The sequence below is a fragment of the Corapipo altera genome, unplaced genomic scaffold (genome assembly GCF_003945725.1).
Source record: "Corapipo altera isolate COAL_440 unplaced genomic scaffold, ASM394572v1 2b, whole genome shotgun sequence".
Lineage (NCBI taxonomy): Eukaryota > Metazoa > Chordata > Aves > Passeriformes > Pipridae > Corapipo > Corapipo altera.
The window spans coordinates 33,626,135-33,647,783 of NW_020884874.1; the positions used below are offsets into that span (position 1 = coordinate 33,626,135).

The 21,649-nt window shown below is 35.7% G+C and overlaps 1 protein-coding gene across 3 annotated transcripts in view; it reads right to left on the bottom strand.

Annotated features, from left to right (window-relative positions):
- Nucleotides 1–21,649, bottom strand: part of PDE10A (phosphodiesterase 10A) — a 355,321-nt gene that overhangs the window by 101,349 nt on the left and 232,323 nt on the right. The window lies entirely within an intron of this gene.

Consider the following 21,649-nt stretch of genomic DNA (forward strand, 5'->3'; position numbering starts at 1 on the left):
GAGAGTAGGCATCCCAAGCACAAAAGCCTTAATGAGATCTGAGGGGAAGAGGAGTAACAACAACTGTAACAACTTTAAATATGCTGTCTTCTCTTGTGTTGGGTGTCTCTAAGTGTAATAGCAAATTCTCCACAGAAAGCAGCCAAGGTTCCACAAAAAAAGGTTGTTCAGGTTGTTCAGGTCAAACAACACTGACCTCTTTTGGAAAGCATTCATGCTATAAAATAAGATAGATTTTCCTGTTTTATGCTTTGTGTAGTATCAGAATGTGATGAAAACAGCTGTAGTACAATTTCAGTGCCAGTCAATGATGGTAATCTTTAAGATATCTTACAAACGTTTACAATGAAAGTCTTTAGGAAGCAATACCAGTAAACAAACTACTATGCCACTCCCCCTACACCAACTGCCAGCCCCCACCAGCTCATATCTGATTTAAACTATCCCTTCTATTAATCTACAGAGGTGGCAGTTCCTGTTGGATATCATAGCCTCAAATAACAACACTGACATTTGCAGGCAAGAGTCACCAGATCTGGATCACTTGAATAAGCTAATTGAGCATCCTGATTTTCATTAATGGAGAAGAAAAGGTTCTTCCTAAATCAGTAAGACCTGTAGGTGATCAGCAAGTTAAGCAAAAACAAGTAAAACCCCATCATGATTGTTTGGCCTTATGTGATAGCTTGTAAATTTAGGTCATAATGCATCTATAAAGAAGTATATATGCTAAATGAATAAGTAGATTTTTGAGCCAATACAGGTATCACCTTACATTCTGAAAAATCAGACTCATTAATATAATTTTGTAATTCGCTCAACTAAGAAAAATGTAATACCTTGAAAAAGTAAGTCTTTCTAATTTCATAGTAATAAAATTTAAAAAAGAAATGTATTTTAAGAATTGTTCATAATGACTACAATGTTTTAAAAATTTAGCAGATTTAACCACCAAAAAGTCATTAAAACTTATCTGCCTTTAAAGCTCCAAATGAAAAATAATCAATACAGGGTTGTCACAAAATGCCTGCTACTTCCAAATTGTCTTTAGACTGCAAACAAACACTTTTTGCTTCTAATAAGAAACTAGGAGTTGAAAAGATTGTAAAATTAGCAACTGAAATTCTACAAGACTTGATTTGTGTTTTCAATGAAAATAAACTTAACTTTCTTTCTTGATTCAAACCTTTATAAGTTTTTGCTTTTGTAATATACACATCAAAATTCAATAAAATGTAAATTTGAGATAAGACTTCAGTCTACATGTCTCAAGTTTAATTTCCAGATATCATGCAATTTCAGCAACCTAAAGGTAAAAACTCTGCCTTAACCTTATATGGAAAAGTGATTCACGAAGATGATATAAGAAATCCTACAACAGTCTTTAAATTGCCCATCTTTATTTCACCAAAGGCATCTGTGCAGATGTGCTTTTTCAATGCCAGATTTGCAGATGGGAGCAAGCAGAACAGGATTTACAACTATATTTGCAGAGTTTAAAAAGAGTAACTTAAACCTATTTTCTACATAGATTAAAGGTGACTTATCAGTCAGCTCCCAACTGTTAGCCTGCTGCGTTGAAAAACACCCACTACAACCATACACACAAACTCCACAACCAAAACTAGCAGGAACACATTGTAACTTCACAAAATGTAACATTAATAGAAAGTAGTCTTTCAGAAGAAATTTAAATGTTTTGTGTTATAAGTACACTAAGGCTTTTATGTACACTTAGCGTTGTAAAGATGCTTGAATGTTATATTGTTTTACAGCTGTGCAGAAACAATTATTTTATGGTGGATATAATGCCTTCTACATTATAAGATGTACATTAGAATACGATTATTACGTAACATCACGTATAGGTTCAATGATCGACACACTTGCTCTCTTGAGCATTCACGTGCTCCTGAATAATTATGGTACCTATATTTTATTTTTCCTAAATATTATCAAACTTTCTACTGAAGTGTTGCAATCCTTTAATTCTTAGCAATGAAAAAAAACCTCTTTGAAAATTCAGAGGCAATGATTAATAACATTTAAATAAAGAGGACCATAACACACCAAACTCAGGAACCAAAAGTTTATCATACCATTCAGGTGTCATTTACAGAATTACAAACAAAAATAACACAAGCCAGTGCTGGTTATTCTGTTACTGTATTGGTCTTAAGCATTTGAGGCAGCAAACTTTTCTACAAGCATTCATATTAGAAATATTTCTCCATTCCTCCTTCTTCCCTCACTACTACTTTCCATCATCTCCAGTAATGCCAGGACTTCTCCCATTCTTGTTCATCAGTTCTTGTATAGAGCATCAAGTGTATATATCAATGGTGTCTAACAAAGGAAAAGACAGAAGGGCACATGTTCATAACTGCATTGGTCTATACGCTAAAATCACATTTCAGGGCTGATATCTTTCTGACACAGCTTGCTATTTGTCAAGTTTTATGCACGTGTTAACTATTTGTTCTTAATTTGTCATTAAATAATGAAAATGAAGATAAAACTATCATGCAAAAGTATACACATGTATCAGATAAGCTCTTCTTTTTCATTTCCCTCTGAACAAAGAGAGGGCAAAGAAACAGCTCCAGCTGCCTGACACTTGTGCCAGCTCAGCAGCTCCTCATTTTGTGACCAGCACACCCATTTAGGTTTTGTAAATCTCAATTTGAAATATATTCTCTTTGGCCATACCATCTGCTTTTAAAAGTTTATTCATGTGCATTGAAAACTTTAATCAAGGTGGGTTTGATTTCATTTTTCCGTTTCTGGGCTACTCCTGTTTGAACAGTAAATGGAAATACAACCTTTCAATAAATGCTGGGTTTTATGCAAGTGGTTCACCTTATCGTGGTTTTTTGTGTATCTCATTTATTACAGGGTAGGATGATGTAAAGCTGGCAAAGCTCAGTGCAAAGCAGAGAGCAGAAGATGACCTGTCCTCCCAACACCACCCAAGAGGCAATTCCTTCATCAGAAAAAGGCCTGGGACAATCATCCTGGGATGTTAGGAGTGAGAAGGGTAAACAACATGACAGAAAAACAATTGTGTTTACTTGTAGTATTTCTATAAACTGATGTATTGATGCGCTCTAACAAAAAACCATAGCCCTGTTTTTCCACTTTGCATACGCCTGAGGCTCGAGCAGTTCATGTTATTTGGCATAGCTGATGCTAGTCTATCAAAATTTTGGTTTTGTGGTTTGTGGTTTGGGTTTGTTTTTTGTAGTGGTGGAATTTGAGGGTTTTTTGGTTGTTTTTTTTAAATAACTCTTTGGCTTTCAATGGACTATGTGTAAGAGTGTTTGGGTGTTGGTTTTGGGCTTTTTTTCCTACCCAAACTATGAGAAATTGTTTCTTTTTCACCGAAATTAATAGCAGAAATACAGAGAGTTGAAGACAGAATTATGGGTGGATTTCTTCCCTTTTTTATTTAATTAAACTAACAATAGAAAATAAAAATATTGCTACTAAATATCACAGTTCAGTCATTTCACCTTAAACTGGAAAGCCAAAACACTTATGATAGTCCGGTTCAAAAAATAACTATTTTTTCAGTGGTCCTATGACTAATACTTTAAAAACACACTTCATTTTGCTAGGGGTAAAGAATAAAGAAATCTTTACCTGGAATAATTTAGCAAGTTTAGTAGAACTGTTTAAAGAGGAATACTTATTCGTGTAGATTATGAACTACCACAGGAAACTGTATATACTCTATTTATTTCAACAGTGTACCATTGGGACTTTGAAAGTGTAACTAAAAATTCGACTGATTTTTTTGGACTTCTACAAAAAGCCAAACAAAACCAAAAGAATCAGCACCACCACCTTCTAAAATAGCTCTATTTGTGGGTCTCATACAAAGAGAGTGTGAGTATTGCAGGCTGCTTGATTTAGTGATTGTGTGGCCTGCTCAAGTCTAGCTTCCCCTTTTGATCTACCAGTAAAGCTTTCATTTCAACAATTGCAATATTTCATTAGTGATAACATCAAGTAGAACCCTAAAAGAGATCAACCGCTTTCACAGAGCAATCTCCCACTGTCCAGTGTAAGTAGACCAACAGCTTCATTAGTCAAAAAGAAAATCTGGAGCACTAAAAAAAGTACTAAATAAGAGAAAATTACAGAACATTCATTGCAGCTGAGAGTACTATGCAGGTAGATCATTTTACAGGTACTGACACAAACATTTTTCAAGAAGCCTCAAATGCATGAAGACAGTTTCCAAATAAAATGTATATTTGAATGACCAGTAAAGAATAAAGCATACCAAGAGACAAAGTTTACAGAATAGGAAAATTCTTATAATAAATGTGATCAGTATTCACCCTGTTGATTAACACAATCCTCATAATGTCTATGTTAGGTTTTAGGAGAGATAGAAACTGTAAACACAGATGCAGTCTTAGATGTTGCTGTCCTCTTAAGATGTCAGAAAAATGCTCTTTGGAAAATAATTGAATATTAACACTTTAAAACAAAAGCTTTAAACACTATTACTTCTATCTTAAGGGAGAGAATGATTTTTTGAGCAGATGTGACAAATTCAGCAACTTAAAAATCACTTTACAGGTTTAAATTGTTAGAGTCCTACAAAAAAGCACGGTAGGCTTGTCTATATCAGTAAACTGAATATGTCTAGGGCTGTTCACTGACCTGAAACCAAGTGGCTTATAACTCCTTCATCCTTACTATTAGGCTTTCTTGATGTCCAACAATGAAGCTGAGTGAAAACAGAAAGGTTGATTGCCTGCTTGGAATCATCCCTGGCCTGACCCTACTCCAGAGCAACATTCGGGACCTGCCTGGGACATCATTAGCTGGCTTGGGCAAGGCACTGCCAAGAGCCATTCCAGACAAAAAAAACAATTCCAGTACCTAAGAATGCTCCTGTGCACTCTTTACTAGCTCAGATATAGCATAGCTCGGTTCAAAAATAAATGAAGAAACAAAACTTCCTTCAAACATCAATTTTTAGTAATTATTCCTTGCCTTTAAGCCAGTCTCCAACAGAATTCCTTTAAAAAAAAAAAAGTAATAAAGCTAAAAATCACTTGACAGTTATATTTTTCCTTCCAGTTTTTTATGCTGCCTAAAACATTTTAAATATTTCTTAGATATTAGATAACCTATGTAGTACTGAATCGATTAATGGCTCCGCTCTCTGACTCTTAATCCATGTCACACTGTACGCTCCTCTGAGAATAGCTTCACTGAGCTCAGTATAAAGCAGAACTGACTGTGAATGAGCTGAAAGAATTGAAGCCTAGAGCTATGTTTAAAAATCTGCTCCATTTAGCAGCATGAGTCACACACATCATTAGCAATTCTTGCAATTTTTTCATTAGTGCTGTGATATTTGGTCTTTTTTCCAAAACCTCATGATTGGGCAAGAATTAGTTTTCACCTAAAGTTTCTGGTTCCCAGGCTGGGGGGCACATAGGGAGTCAGGGACAAATGGTTAAAAATTGATGAGCCAGCCTAATACTTGTGAGAGTCAGCGTTCTATCCTAGAACAACTACGCTCTGAAAGACTGCAGTCATTGCTTTCCCTAAAACCCTTGCAACAGTCTTTGGTGCATATAACATACCTTTCACCCAGTTAGACAGGATTCAATGTTTTGAAAACACATTGTGAGTGTATACATCGATCATTATAAGAAATCAGGTGAATTTCATGTATCAAGAAAGCTTTTACTAATAAACATGAAAGGAAATAATCATAAATGTTGAAATTTTTGCATCTGCAAACATTAAAAAAAAGAAAATTTAAAAAGTAATTCAAATAAAAAATACCATACACAAATTGGCTTGTTTGGTTAAAAAAGTAATTCTTCTGTGAAGTTAGAGGGGTACAGAGTCACAGCAAATATGGGCAAAGTCATAATTTCTCCAAGTAACAATATACTGTGCCACACAGAAAATCTGCAAGCCAAAAAAAAAAAAAAAAAAAAATCATAGTGATAAAGATAAAGCATCATCTGAAACAGAAAACAACCTTACCCCAAATATAAGAGAAAATAAAGTCTAATTTGAAAACACTTTTCCTCATCTGAAATATCAAAATTATGAAGAGAGACACGTAACACCTCCTCAAAATCAGCACTTGAAAATAAGTATCATACTCGTAAAAAAAACCAAAGACTTAAAAATATCTGAAAGTAATCCTGAAGCACTTTGCATGTGTCCTTTATTTAAAGCAGTCTTGGCCCATCTTTTTCTTACAAAGAGATCACCTCTCTGTATTTTTCTACAGAACTTTATAAGCGATATTTGTAGTTATTCTCAAAAGCATTCAAGGCATGTGTGTACATTGCTTCATTTGGATTAAGCATTAATCCCATTAAATCAATCCCTTCTTTGTTCAAAGCATCAGGATTCAAAACCACAGGCACAGTCAGTTTTGAAATATCCTTTTCAAGTCAGACTTTTTATCTTAATCCATTTAAGTATACAGGAATGTAATGTGACCAAGTGCCCAAACTCTCTGAAACCTGACATTACTGGTCTGGCAAAAAGTATAATCACTAACATGAAGCAATCAGAGTGGACGAATCTCCCTTGATTTCTCTTTTCTTGAAAAATCAATTCACAATCTTATCTGTGAGCAGCTTCATTCACCTTTTTTGCCCCTCCTCCTCCAAATCCTGCCTGCATTGCTAGAGGAAAAACAATACACAGCTCCAGCATATCAGCAGAGAAAAACAATAACACAGTACCAGAAAACACTACACTACCCAAATTTTTGGGTATTTAAAAAGGGCATATCTTTGTTTCCCATAAAATAAATTTTACCATTAAACATTTAAAATCTTTATTAAAAGATGAATGTTTAATTATGCCAGCCTCTAATTACTGTATAAACCCCCAGGCTCTGTATACATGTAGATGAGAGCAGCAGCAATGCAACATCTCACCCATGATGCCAGCAGCTAAAGTTTTAGAGAGACAAAATAAAGACTAGCTCAGCTAAACAGAACTGGAATGTGCTCATACAGAAATAATACCAACAACTACTGCATCCTGTTTCCCATAATTCAGATCCCATATTCCTGATGAAAAAGCCACAGATGTGCCTTTGCACTTGAGCATGCCAGATGATGAGCAAGGCATGGACATAAGCGCCTTTAGTTTCCACCAACTTCCATGGTGTTTTTCCTGATATTATCAGCACCTTGCAAGCTTGAACCCTAGACATCTGCAGATACTCAACTGTTCATGTCTCCCAAAATCTAGTACTCAAGATCTGCACAGTACTAGCAGCTCTGAGCGCTCCTTCAGTATTAAGTTAAAAAGCAAAATGTCATATAAAACTGTTGATGAAATCAGTTTTCATTAGCTAGAGCTAAAAGACCTATAATCTTTCCACAGGAATTATATGTACGCCTAATGGGGTGAATGCATTCTCAATTTGAATAATTATTTTTCATAGGGTTTCAAAACGCACTTCAAATTGCCTGAATGGCATAATCCTGCAATGTATACTGTTATGCTATAATATCATCCACTAGTTCATGTATGAGGCTTTCTAAAACTCTGACTTAGTTTCCTGGTTTGAGAGTAGCTTCTCTCCAGTTCTCATTAGCACATTGCAGTAACTCTGAGGGGTCTGTAACAAGCTTTATTCTCCTTCCAGGTGCATGATGGGACCAAATTTGGAAATTTAATTAACACTCTGCAAACAGCTAACAAATGGACTACAGACATGCTTTAGGACTTGCAAATTGTAATCAAATAATTTCAAATACTTCCTTGAGGAGAAAGCTATGTATCATCAAGGTTACTGATAAAAATAATTATCAACCTATTTCTAATTAACACATTACACTGAAGTAAGCTAAAATGTATTTGTAGATGTATAAGGGACATATCAGTATAATTATTTGCTTTTTTTTCTTCTCTTGTGCAACACACAGAGCCAGGTTACCTTGTCTTCTGCCCAAAATATACCTGAACAGTAACACGTATCTTGAAGGTGAAAAGTACTAAAATACAGTTCATTCATAACTCACTATGAAAAATGTCAAGTCACTCAGAACTCATAATCTCTGAAAAGAGCATATACACCTGCAAATTAAAGTACTTAAAATCTAATGATTAAGCAAGGTAAGAATACCTTAACTCTTCCCTTGAGAACAGGTGTTGGGACCAAGTTCTTGATTTATGTCTTCTCCGGTAATACCTTCCGGCTGATGTAATGTCTTCTCCCACCTGACACCTGATCCTGGAGTAGCTCCCTTTTTTTGTAAATTCTTCTGGCTTAAGAATAGTCCCATTGTCTTTATTACCGATGTTTTACAGCTCATTTATTTCTTAAAATGAACTCCTGTGAATGAAGTTCTGTAAACACTTTATAATATACTTACCAATATAAATTTACAGTGCTGTTCACTAAACTGTTACTTAACTTATTCCATAAACAAGATCCATTATGATGAAACCTCCTCTGAGATATACTACATGCCTGTGCCAACTCTCACTCTGTCATTTCACTAAATAGGAAACAGAGAGTGTTCTTCCTTCTGAAAGGAGCATCCCACTTTATCTTAACACTTAGATTAGCAGACATTTTAAGAAAGTTTCCCAGAGCACATGCTCTTCTTAAATAACAACTACACAGTCAAATAACGTACTACTTAGCAACAAGTCTGGACACCTGAGTGTTCTCTACTTTGGAGGTGCTAGGGCCATATCTGCAGCACCACACAGCAGGATTTGTCATTCTTCTTTTAATCCCCTCCAAACTTATAGTATTAGGATGTCTAAAAAGAAACACAGTAAACATCCCTTTACAAAATGAGAAAATACAAAATCCATAGAAGTCAGTCACTTAGAAGTCCTAATAGGAAGAAATCTAACCACATCCAGAAAGGTTTGATCCGGTTCACGGGAAGCAAGCTCTTCAAAAAATAAACAGTGCTAGTCAAGCATTTTTCTAGACATGGTGGCTAAAATAAAACATATAGAAAAATACATGTCAGTTTAACTGTCTATAACTGTACTATCATAGTCTGTAACTGTACTATTGTAGAATCATAGAATATGCTGAGTTGGAAGGAGTCCATCATGATCATCAAGTCCAGCTCCTGGTCCTGCACAGTACACCCCAAGAGTCACACCATGTGCCTGAGAACATTGTCTAAATGCTTCTTGAACTCTGTCAGGCTTGGTGCTGTGACCACTTCCCTGGGAAGCCTGTTTCAGTGCCCAACCACCCTCTGGATGAAGGACCTTTTCCTGATATTCAACCTAAACCTTCCCTGACACAACTTCAGGCCATTCCCTCAGGTCATCAGAGAGAAGAGATCAGTGCCTGACCCTCCACTTCCCTCATGAGGGTGTTGAAGAACACTCCTCTTCTCCAGACTGAACAGACCAAATGACCTCAGCCACTTCTCAAAGGGCTTCCCCTGCAGACTCTTCATCATCCTCACTGCCCTCCTTTGGTCACTCTCTAGGAGCTGAATATCTTTTTTATATTGTGGTGCCCAAAATTGCACACAATACTCAAAGTGGGGCCGCACCACTGCAGAGTAAACTGGGACAACCACCACTTTTGAACAGCTGGTTATGCTGTGCCTGACGCACCCCAGGACAGTCTTGGCCCTCCTGGCTGCCAGGGCACTGCTGACTCATTTTCAACTTGCCATCGACCAGGATCCTCAGGTCCCTTTCCACAATGCTGCTCTCCAGCCTCTCATTCCCTGGTCTATACACACAACCAGGACTGCCCTATCCCAGATGCAGTGTCTATCACTTGCCCTTGTTAAACTTCATACAGTTGCCCATTTCTAATTTGTTGAAGTCTCCCTGCAGGGCCTCTCTGCCCTTAAGGGGTCAACAGCTCATTCCAATTTAGTTTCAGCAGAAAACTTAGTATTCCTTTTAGTCCTGTGTCCAGGTCATTAATGAAGACATTGAAGAGAACTGGGCTGGGCTGAGGCTGAGGATGGAGCCCTGCAGAACCCTACCAGTGACAGGACACCAGTTTAATGTTACCCCATTCACTATATGTGCTTGACCTGTGAGCCAGTTGCTCACTCACTGCATGATGTGTTTATCCAGCTGTGTGCTGGACATTTTGTCCAGAAGGATCCTGTGACAGTACCAAAAGCTTTACTGAAATCCAAAAAGATTACTATGCACAAGCCTGACAAGTTGTTGAATGGAAGACGTCAGAAAGTATGGAAGGAACAGGCTGCAAGGTGCTATTCTTATTTGATCTAAAGACTAGCCATGGTATTTACAGGTTCACTTGTTTTAAGACAGATAGAAAGTGCTGTCAAGATCCTGACCTATTGATTAACAAAAAGGTTGTTGTCTGCTAGATGTACATTATGCCTAACAAATTGAAGGTTGACCTGGTGCACACCTTTTTTTGAAAAAGACATCCAATTTTAAATAAAACACTGAGCTGTAGACGAGTTTGTTACATTTTCCATTTAGTCTTTTTCAGTTACTGGTGGGTACAAAATGGGTGTACCTATTAAATAAATAAAAATTAAAATTCTATTCTAATTTCAGTATCAATTTTTCTTATTTTAGCTTCCGGTAATTCAGTTTTTTCTTTCCTATTTTAACAATTACTTTAAAAGAGTTTTCAGCATTATAGATCATCTCTTTGTAAAGGTACCACTGGTCTGAATGAATAACATCTATCCTCTCTACAAAGTGGACCAGGCTCATTTTTCTATATTATAACGCTGTACTCTTACAGCATTTCACAAGTCCAGAGATTTAATTCCAACTATGCATATGCAACCATTCAACTATTCCTACAGTAGTTCCAGAAGACTCTCTAACCTAATTCAAGCATTTTGACAAAAATTTCAATACTTACAACTAGAAAAGAAGTATTAAAAAATAAAAGCTTCTAAAAGTCTTAAAAAAAATCAGTTTTTGTGACAGACACTCTGGCTTTATCACTTGAATGATAGAGAGTACAACATAGCCTACTCTCAAACCCCAAAAGTGTTACAGCAGATGTTTTAGCAATAAAGTTGAAATACAAAAAGTTGGTGACACATTATTGATCTTGGAAACTGCTTTTAGCCCTACCTTTTTTATTACTATAAAATATAGATACAAAATGCCTCTTTATACAAAATTGAACTTTGAAAGACATTTAAAATAAAAACCCATATTTAATTCTTTTATGGGGAATAGAAAGTCTACCTTCAGACTACTTAAGCACTGAAAGTAAAGTATTGACTCCATCAAACTGTCAGAAGAAAGTTAGAAACTTCAATTTATTTAAAATACTAAAAAGGAAGAAAATTATTTTCCTTTTTTCTGTCAGCTCTTTTTTTCAACTATATAAATGAACAGAAGGAAAGAGGATTTTTCCGAGATGCTATCTCTGCTCAATTTTATGGTGATGGATGTATTGATATCTCTATGTCAGTAAAATACAGCCTAGGAAAAGCAGTATAATTTGGGATATTTAAATGAATATGCCACTGAAGTAAAGGAGTACTGAAGTGATAATTAAATACTGTGTTACATACACTTGTACGTTACAGACAAGAACACATTGTGCAACCCTTATTTGCACTGGTGAACACTTATAGGAGTAGTCCTATTGACGTCAGTGAGACTACTTATGTGGGTAAGAGCTCACTAACATGTGAAGAGTTGTGCAACAAAGCCTCAAACATATTTCATTCCACACATTGTTTCAAGCTTTGTTCCTCAACCACAATTTTTTCCCTAATAGTGTTAATAATATTATTTCATTAACGTTACCACTCAGAAAAATATGTGAGAACATACAACTTGTTCACTGGTATTTGACATAGCCCAGTGCTTCAGCAAAACTCTGAATCAGAGGCACACAAGCACTGCAGATTCACTGAGGATGGCAGACATCTCTAGAGATCGTCACCAAACCCACCTTCTGCTCAAGCAGGGTCACCTAGAGTAGGTTGCTCAGAGTCCTGGCCCATCAGCTTTGAGAACCTCTAAGGGTTAGAGAATCTGCCAAGAAGAACCTGCTTCCATCTATTTTACTATCCCCTCTATAAGGTACTTATACACAAGTACCACCCAAGTCTCTTTTCTCCAGTTTGAACAGTCCAGTCCCAATCATCTTTATGGCCCTTCACTGGACTCACTCCACTATGCCCATATGTCTCTTGTACTGGCGAAGCACAAAGCTGGGCCCAGCACTCAAGATGTGTTTCAGTAGGGCTGGGGAGATGGGCAGGATCACCCACTGACCTGCTGGTAATGCTCTTCTTAATGTAGCCCAGGATGCCGCTGGCCCTTGTGTGAGGGCACACTGCTTGTGCAGGTTCAATAGAATTACAGGACCCAATGCCATAAGGATTTCTACTTCCTAGTAGGTGAAATAAATTAAAATACTTTTTACTGACTTGAATGTTGGCACCACAGAATAAAAACCAACATATGGCATTGGCTGTTTTTCCAAAAGCTTTCACTGCTGTGGCAATCCTCTACACATGCGATCTCATCTGGCAAAACATCTTATATTGATACTATTTTAGATGGGAATTCAAATAATATATTTGTTACTATTTTAAGATTTTCTTGTTGGCAACCACAGTAAAACAAAGACAAAACACAATGTTTCAGTCATGCCCCTAGTTTTTATTATAAAGCTTAAGTAAATGCTAAGGATCCAAGGCTAGTTTCAAAAATTGAAAATGAGCAGCTGCATCTTTTCCCTGTCCTCCTCCCCTTCATCATCTCCCCACCCTCTTTTGTTTGTTTTGGAGACAGTGTAGCTCATAAACACATGTTCACCTTCAAAAAGCATAGTTAGAAGAAAATGGGGGAAGGAGGGGAGAAGAATTGGAAAGAACAGAAGTGAAAGGGAAAACAGGAGATGAAAACAGAGAGGATGTGTTTGTATAGGACTCAGGAAACACCTTATAAAAAATCTTGAATTCACAGGATGCATGTTTTACATTGTGTCTTTGCTATAATGATTTACACAAACTTTTCACAGGCAAGGATGATAAAGTACTCAATAAGAAAAAAAAAAAATATGGGTAGAATCGCTTGCAATAATCACTTTGTAATAACCTGGTTTCATCTAAAGCCTACTTGAACTTGGCCATTGACTACACTCAGAAAACATTCTAGAACTATAAAGATGTCCATATAAGATGGACACACTAAAACAGGAAATTGGGGCATATTTCCACAGGGCTGGTCATAAATTTTCACTTTAGTGTATTACAGTCCTGGGGGCTGAGATTCTGATTTCTGTCCAGCTCACTGGCCAACCAAATAGTGCTCATGAGATCATAATAGGTCCCTTACCATATCTCAGAATGACAAAACAAAAATTCTAAAACAATACCGTAACAATCACATTAACAGCACAAAAACAGACTGATCCACTTCCAAAACTAGCCAGTTAAAAGATATATCATAACATCCCAAATAGGAGAAGTAAAAGAAAGGACTTCAAAAATTTCAAATCAGACAAAATAAAGAGATTTAACAAATGGGTAGCTTTCAATGTTTTTAAAGTTCTTCATATTCATATTCACTCTGGGAAAGCCTCCAAGACTGCAAACTCTGTAGGCTGCAGAATATAAATTTTAATACTATTCAATTTAACTGACAGTGGCATGAAAGATCTGGAGAAAACCCAGGTGACTCCATGTTGTACTGCAAGAAAAATGGCAGCAGGAGGTCTCTCAGGGATATGGTATCAATGACAAAAAGCAGTCATAAATAACAGCACATTACTGTTTCACCTTTAGTACCATTGTCACATTATTTTTCAGAGTAATGGCTTAGTAATTTTGTGAACAGCAGTGTTGGTGCTGTTCACATTACTACACGAGCTAATGAACATACCTGACAGCCAAACTCATCCAAGTGCCTGGTATGTCTTTCCAGCACACAAGCAATCCTGCAAAGCTTATGTTTAAATGACTGTGACACATACTCTAACTTCATTGTAAGATATCCAAGCATTCTGAGGTCAACAGACACTAAATATTTTCATAAGTTGAGTGCACTTACCATGACAGCAGATGGGGAAATTTTAATCCGTATAGATTTTTAACTGGGTGGGGGTGTGCGTGGAGGGGTGTGTGTGTGTGTGCAGAGATTAGTAAAAGGAACAAAGAGGCAAGTAAAGGGCTAATGAAAAATGCATTGACTCAAATTATTTAGGCACAGTCATCTTCCTGTGTGATAGACAGGCTCAAGAAATACCGGATATATTATCAGCAGGAAAAGGTCACAGGGTTCCATACATGAACACTTAGGTAAATGGGTAGAATAAAGCTAGGAGAAAGCACATAGAAAATGCCGAAGCAAACCTGAGAGGCACAAGGATGAACACAGGTCAGAGAGTATAAAGACTAAGGAGGTAAAGGAATGAAGCTTCTATGTGAGTAGGCACCACACAGAACTGGAATGAGTAACCAAACACAAAAAATTAACCAGAAAAACAAACAAAACACCCAAACCAAACAAACAAAAACACCAAACAAACAAATAAAAACCCAACCCAAAACACAAATTAACAGCTTTTGCCAAAATCAAGTTATCCCATCTACTTATGTGAACCTTTATTTAGTAGCAAAGAATGAACAGTATGAGGGTAGGAATAAGCAGCCTGGGTTGAGGGAAGGCAGGATCAGCAACATTGATAATCTCCTCTAGTCTACAATGATTGTGAATTACAGCCTAAAATGTGGTAGAATGAATGCATGCCATCTGAGAGGCCACGTAGCTACAATTTAACCTGCAAGTACATAATGTACAGAAAATATCAGCTAACATGCTTTTTGGATACCATAAACAAGTACTTATTAAAAATATCCAAATCTAACCAATTAGTTTCTTATAAATAGTTAGAAAGTAGAATTTACCAAGAAACATAAATATTCCAACATCCTGAAATTTGCTTTTATTTGTAATCAGTATTAAAAAGACAACTTTACAGGAGAATAAAAATTGGGGACATTTTTGTTTGTTTTTAATTTTATTACTTAGTACTTTATTTTCTTTAGAATTGTGAAAAATTTAAATGGAATTATTAACTCATAACTCATCTTTCTATTAGAACTAATTTGTTTGTACTTTTATTTCAACAAAGCTGAATTTTCCAGAAAGTGCAAGTGAGTGGTGAAAGCCCACATCTCTATGCCACTCAGAATTCCTCTATTATGCAATATGCAGACATATGCTTCTTTCTTTAACTTCTCCTTACTAGAAACACTTACTAATCTATTTACTTGGTAAACCATTAAGGAAAATATATTACAAGTAACATGAGCTTCCTTAGATTCAGGTAAAGTAAAAATAAGGTGAAATCAAGCAGTGTTTTTCAGCCTAAGACGGTTACCTAATCAAACTGAAATGACACCAAAGAGACACAGACATAGTGGAGTTAAAACTGCCTTTCAAGAACAGTTTTGTGCATAAGCATCCCTCATTGAGCACTTCTTAATTGAGCACTTCTTAATTAGGAACTTTTAAAACTATAGTCAATATATTAGTAAAACCATAATCTACAAATAAAAATATTAAAACTCAATCCATATTTCTCTGTCCACTGAAAGATTTGCTAAGAGAGTCATGTGGATTAACATTTGCAGCTTTTCTTCAGAAAAAGAACAGTATAACATCAAAAAAACCACTCTGCCCATAAGAAGCACTTTTTCTGAAGACTATTTCCCAAATATAAGTCCATGTGACACATGAAAGAATGAGTGGTTTTACTAGTGTAAAAAATAATTATCTTGAATAAAGAATTCAAAGAACAATATAATCTTTCATAACGTCCAACACCTGTTAGGTAACATTAATTCTTATTTGCATTAATTTTGCAATTAAGCATAGAAGTGGAAAAGCACAGGGCAATTTTTTTCTAACAGTTCTTTAAAAAAATCAGCAAATTTTATTTGTTGGAGCTCTCCAGTTAATGTCAAATCCATTTTGAAGTGTTTTGACAAAAAATATCAACCTTTTGTCAACCATAAAACAGGTTGAGGATACTTCCTGAACTTAAAATTACCACAAAAGGCAAATGAAATATCTGGAGTTTGGTGGAGTTGGGGAAGGGGGAGGGCGATTTAATTTGTCTTTGATGGATGTTTATGCTAGATGATAATGTGAACTTGAAATATGTTCTTTGGAAATCTAATGTATTCCTCAGCATTTTCTTTATCTCAAAGAAATTATGTTCTAAATGCTCATTATATACATATATATATATGTATATAGTACAAGCTTTGTAGAGTGATCAAAAAAAAAAAAAAAAAAGATCAGGAGGAATTCAAGTAATCCCAGTAAGAAAAGTTTTAACTAAGCAAAAGCTGTAAACTAAGGCATCAGAGTGATATTCTGCTTTCCCCTGACACAGTATGGCATGTCTTTGAATTTAAAAGACAATTTAAAAGACTAATGGTCATTATTACATTATTTCAAGTTATCATACATACCACATAGTAACTTAATGGGCTTCTGGTTTGTGGTCATCTTCATTAAAAAAAAAAAAAAAAAGATGAAAATCCTTAGTTAGAGATCAACTTTTAAGAGATTCATTGTGATTTATGTAAATGGGACAAGCATTTCTTGTGTTATTCAAATAGGGAAAAAAATTTTCTCCTTTAGTATTCAGAAAAAAAAAATCTTTGAGCTTTGCTTTTCATCATGCTCAGGGCATGCATCTACTACATATTCTGATCTATTTTGATTTCCTCTAAATCAAAGAAAAAGAACAGGAAAAAAACTCAGGGAACGCTCTTACTCGCTTTTGTGATCAGAGAGTTGCAAAGGAGTGCCTAAACATCTACAAGTCTGAAACTATGGGTGTGATCAGTATATTGCTAACATAGGCCAACAGGAACCACCAAACATAATTTTTATACAACTGCCCAGTAGCTGAAACATCTGCAGAGAAGGCAAAATGTGTAGTTTGTCACCCTCCATAGCCAAAGCTATTTGAATCAACAACCCTCAAATACCTGCAGACTGCCTTAACCAGCACACAGTGAGGAGCTCTACCTGGAGGCCGGCAAAGGAGGAAGGTAACTTTCTGAAGCAGGTCACAGTTGTTCCAGAAACTGCAAAGTGACAAAGCCAGAAGCAGAGTAATCAACTGTGTTCCAGGACACAGCACTCAGCTGGCAGCAGGGGTACACCCTGGTCTGAGTTAGTTCACATAAAACTACTTCTGGTTCACACACAGTGACATTTTACTCTACAATACACATAAAAGATAACAATATAGGGGGGTTTTGCTTTGGTTTAAGTATGTCTTCTAGAACAACTCACATCTGTGTGCACACACACTTTTTTATTGTGTTTTGATTTTAACATGTATAAGCAAGTACTACTAAATTGTTGTATCAGTTAAGGACTTAAGGCTTTCTATTTCCCTAAAAGAAATGTAATGTCCATGCTGGAAAGATGTTCTGTAGTTACAATCAGAAACATTGCAAATCCAGGCATAAAACATTACTTTGTTATTGCGACCTAGTGCTTCCTTTCACCACCCTCCCCACACACCCACTAAAAAAGAGAAATCCACTGTAGGAGGCCACTAGTGCAAAAAGTCCCTGTACAAAGATCTAGTGTGCAATCATTCCACACACATTAGAACTATTCCCTTAGTGGAGCTTTAATTAAATTGATAGAAATCTACCATAACTTCCCCCTATTACTAAGGATACATAATTATGCTTGCCAAACTAATATAGCATTTAATTATTTTATAGATTTATGTGCTTATTCTATAAAAATGCATAAAGCTTATTTCATTTGCACTATTAAGCAAAAATACTAGCTGAAACATTACACCTATGGTTATAATGTAGTACATTCACAAAACACGTACCTGTATGGTCATTTAAAGATAACCATAGGAATGGAAATATTGTGGCTGGTGTGATGATTAAATTATGGCAAGTGAAAGATCAACTGGAAATATGTTCATTCATATTAGCATAACAGAAGCTTTTACTGTTGATCACAGCAAGAAGTTAGTAGCTGTAAAGAGTCCCCATTTCAGAGAACTGTTTTGAGAGAAGGTATGCACACGCAGAGCTTGCTTTGGGGAGCATTGGGAAGCAGCTGAACAGCTGACTTCAACACTAAAATCTGGCTCTGACTATTTTGCACATGTAGAAACCTCAACCAGAATAATGTCACTCTTGTTGGATCATGACAAGTGAAATTCTTCTTTCTACACAATTAGAACAGAGAAAGATCAGCACCAAAATGTATCCACTGCTCTTAGGCCCACTAGAGCACTGATTTCACCTTGCTTTTATATGTCTCAGTTTCTTTAAAGTAGTATCATGAGAAAAATGTACCACTTAATTAAAATAAAAAGTACAGACGTACCACATGCACTCAAAAAAAAATGCAGCCAACATCACGGTACCTTGCTGAAAGTTGTTTCTAGTTCAGAACAATGATACTAAAATTAAGAGAAGTGTAATGAATGGATTATTAGAAGCAGCATCTTCAAAACATCCTCAGCTTTTATTTGCAAAAAATACATTCTCTGTGAAGCCAGAAAAAAAGGTGATGCAGAGGTTTGCATGCTCTTTAACATCACTCTTTTAAAAAACACAAATCTTGCCATAAGCAACAATTAGTTCTTAAAATTTTGTCCTCCCACATTCTTATAATTGAACTTTATTAAGTTGTAAATAACATTGACTAAACTTGTATTTTTAGGGCTCACAGTCGCTACCTTGCTACTTGAAAACAAAGCAGAGACCTCTCTTAATAAATAAATAAATAAATAAATAAATAAATAAATACAGCTTTTCTGTGTTTGCCTAACAAGTTTCTTTCTATTTAAATATTGTCTCCATGTACTATAAACATAATTTAATTAAACCCACAGATATTCAAGGTTATCAAATTTATGATCATTTAAAAGACAAAGAGAAGTTAAATGATTCCTGCACTTCGTTTTCCTGTAAGTTTAGAGGAGACCAAATTACTACTTCTTTATATGAAATAAACTCACAGAGCTTTAAAAGCTTATAATATTCCTGACACTTCAAGATTAATTCAGGCCAGTACTTTAGTCTTAATGTTATAGCTATAATCTCTTATAAAATAAGAAATATTTCACCATTGATGTCTCTTACTAAAAACTTTGTATATTATTTACAGCTCCTAGGAAAACATCTAACAGTATTTATACTCGTGCACAATGCCTTTGCAATACATATCCTGCACAATCATTTTCAAATGTTATTTGTGTCAGGTCCTTCTAATTATCTGAATTACTGTCTGTCTTCCACATTCCCAAACAGTTTGTACAGCTAAAATATTGACTGCCCATAAGCACTTATCTCCATTCATTTAATGATATGCTGCTACTGACAACAGAAGGTATGTCCATCAGCATGGACACCAAATCTCAATAATACATAGAGTTGCATGAAAATAAGTATCTCACACAAGAGGAATATAGGTTTTTAAATGATTTGTGCGAGCTTTACTTTTATGATCCTAGCATTTTAAGATCCTCATCTAATTAATCTTATCTTCAGAAGTGGGAAGCTTTCCCATTAAGTTTCACTGAACTCAATAGGAGTTAACTGTAATGTTGCCATGTCCTGAATGCGCAGTCCATTTTTTAAATTCTATTTATCCAAAAAACAGTGTAATTAAAATATTCAGATCCTAGTAAATTTTCAGATCACCTATAAACTCTGAGAACAGCAACAAGTTTTCATACTTTCCAGTTCACCCTAAAAAGTACACATATATCTAGCAAAATCAATGCAGTTTGAAATACTGCAATGATTCTATTAATGATTCTAAAACTGTATTGTATTAAATAGAGATACAGAACAAATCTAAATTATTTCTAAATTCGAGAATTCATTTATAAATCCTATTCAACTGTATACCTGCAGAAGGTATACACTCTCAATGAAAGATCCTCTCTGATGAATTAAGGGAATATTAAATCAAATAACTTACACTAGAGGGAAATCTCACTGCTTCTGGAAAATTGGACTTGTTCTCACACATGTCATACCCACAAGAAAAAGTATCACAACACTTTTAGCAAACATAGGCAGCACGGCAATAACAGATTTAATTTTTAAGGGACAACAAGCCAAATTTACAGAGATTATACATTCATAAAATGATGACAGACGTTATAATAAACTTTTTTCATGAGGTATAGTCCTGTAGAAGCCTAAGCAGTATTTATTTCTATGACAGTCATTCAACATGCTTCAGCTCTTTTGTAAATCCTACTGTATATTGGAAAGAAAGAATTCACATATTTGGATAATTCAAACCAAGTCAAAATAAATTGATGTAATAACATTGTTGCTTTCAAGTAATACAAGGAAAACTGCCAGTTTAAATTAATTTAAATCAAGAGTGTCCAAAACTTTTCTGTTTGATGTGCAGGCCATGCCAAACAGTTAGATGCTCTAGGCAACAACTGTCCCATCAGCGCTTCCCTCTAATCCACGCACTGTGTTCCTTCAGTCCATGAAGTTTGAGCTTGCCTGTCTGTAATTGTAATCTCACACCATATTTTGAACTGAAATCTTCTGTTACCTCTTCTTTTTTTTTTTTTTTTTAAGGTATTTTCTTCAGTACTTAGGGTAAGGTAAAAGTAAAGTCTCTGGGAAAAAAGAAACAACAAAACAGCCAGGATGGAACTGCACATTCAGCTGCTGCAACTTAACCTAACCTCTCTGTGGAGCACTAACCATCCAAAACCACCAACCACCTTGCTGAATTGCTGAATACTATTTTGAACAGTTGCATTATAAACATTGGTGGCCTATCTACTGTTTTCACCAAGACCAAAACATACCTGTTCTTTCCAAAGCTTGTTTTACATTTACAGACATCACTTTTGGTTAGAACTGAAGCAATAATGCACCACAAATGTGCACTACAGTCTCCTAAATCAGAATCCTGATTCCCACCTAAATTATTACCTGCTCAGACTTTTGCAGTTCCCCACATGCTGTATTAAATGCACACAAAGCTTGAACATTGTGGCTATATTCTGCTGCTGTGCTAGTCAGTAAGCTCTTATTACCTCTCTTCTTCCCCTCCACCACACTCCTCTGCCACCTCCTGCACAGACTTCCTACAGCCACTGACAAGGTAACAGTTTTAAAATTACATGCTGATTTCCAGACTTGTCATGGTTAAATTCTCTCATTTTCTGAAATTTAAATATTCACCTAATCTCTTTGCCTGCTCACTTTGATTCTTTGTCTTGGCTTTTTCTCTGTCTTCATCTTGCATTTTTCTACAGCTAGGGACAAGGATATTGATCTTTGGTCTATACACATATCAAGAATATTTTGTCCCTTCTGTAAACAATACATTTCTACCTGAGGTAACATTTAAGCAAATACTGCCCAAATTCTTGCCCTCTCCTAGATTATATGTGCCTTCTAATGGATTTTGGAAGACCCTTTATGAAGAGCAGAAAGTAAAAGCAAACCAAACTGCTTAATTACATTAATTTAACAACAGCATAGTGTTCTCATACCAAATTTTGTTTTGGAAGAAGTAAAAAAGCTTTGGAAGATGTTTAAACTATTGTTCTCTGTGAAAGTAAAAGCAGGAGGAGATTTCTAAAATCTCATAAATCTTGTATTTTCCTAATTGCTGTCAAGATTCAGGG